Below are 1,391 nucleotides of genomic sequence, written 5' to 3'. Positions count from 1 at the left end.
TTCTCTCTCCAACTCATCACTTAAAGGAGGTCGGCCAAGATGGTTGTACGCAAGTTTAAAGAAGAGAGAGATAAAATAAAGAGAAAAAATAAGAAGAAAAAAAAAAAAAAGGGCATGGATGGAATTTCCTATTAAAATAGAATATTGTCCAAATCCAAGCAAGAAAAATCGGCCAAAGGGGGTTTCTTGCGCAAGAAGAGAGAGAAAAATAAAAAAATAGGACAAAAAAGGCAAGAAAAATCATGAGAGATCTCTCTCCACACGTCTTTTCTCTTCTCTCTTCTCTCTCCTCCACTTCATCAACAAGATAAATTTTTTTTTTTTTATATGCTAAAATCGTTAGCTTCCCTCCCCCATTCTCTATATAATAGAATTAACACAAGGTGATGATGCACTTCATTCTTCTTCTAGGTTTTTTTTTTTAGTTGCTCTATCTGTTTCTCTAGCTCTAGTTCTAGTTCTAAGTTTGTGCTTTAAACACTTTTGTAAGTTCTTTTTATTCAATTAATGCAAGCACTTTTTTTTTTATTCAATCTTTTATTTTTATTGTTTAAACAATTGAAGTTATAATTTTCAAGTTCTAGTTCTAGGTGACAAGAAGAAGCTATGAAACATGTCTTTTAAGTTCAATTTTTTTTTTCTTCAGATTTGTTTTCTCTAGTATTAGAAATTTCAGATTTGGTTTATTCCATATCTGGTTTTTAGTACTGATAGTATCTCAAATCGATCAAGTTTTCAGTTCAAGGATTGAAGTTCAAGTAAGTAGGCTCCTTTAGTAGTCTTCTCTACCCCCTCTCATTCCATCTTCTGACTACCCTTTCTTTCTTAATTTAAGATTTTAATTTCAGTCGTTACATTATTGCTATCACTTTCCTCCAAGGTTCATGGCTAGTGTATGTGTTGGCTTTGCCTCTCCTAGCCATAAAACTATCAATTTATTGTTTTTATTTTAATTGTCTCAATTTCCCTAAAGCCAAGTAGAGTAACCCTTGTAAGAGTGACTCTCTGGTCAAGTAAGGAAGCTCATATTATGATGCATTCCTTGGACTAAGTAGAGAAACCTACTTGTGAGTCTCTCTCTAGCTTTATCCTCTTTCTTTTACTTTATTTTTCTTTCAGCATTTTTTTTTCCTTTATTGTTTTTTTTGTAATTGCGTGGGTTATTTATATTCAATTATTTATTTATTTAATTTTAATTGTGTGGCTTGTGTCTTTAAATTCTTAGATGACGAATGGTTAGGACGTTATTTTATATACATATGTTTAGGACGATAATTAGAATTAGATCACAACCATTAATTGGTTCACTTTCGCATTATTAAAAGAAGCAAAAAAAATAAAGTGGCTACTCTCCCTGTGTTCGACCTGTAGCTTCACTGATCTGTACACTT

The sequence above is a fragment of the Macadamia integrifolia genome, chromosome 6 (genome assembly GCF_013358625.1).
Source record: "Macadamia integrifolia cultivar HAES 741 chromosome 6, SCU_Mint_v3, whole genome shotgun sequence".
In the NCBI taxonomy this organism is placed as follows: Eukaryota; Viridiplantae; Streptophyta; class Magnoliopsida; order Proteales; family Proteaceae; genus Macadamia; species Macadamia integrifolia.
This window is presented reverse-complemented; position numbering follows the sequence as displayed.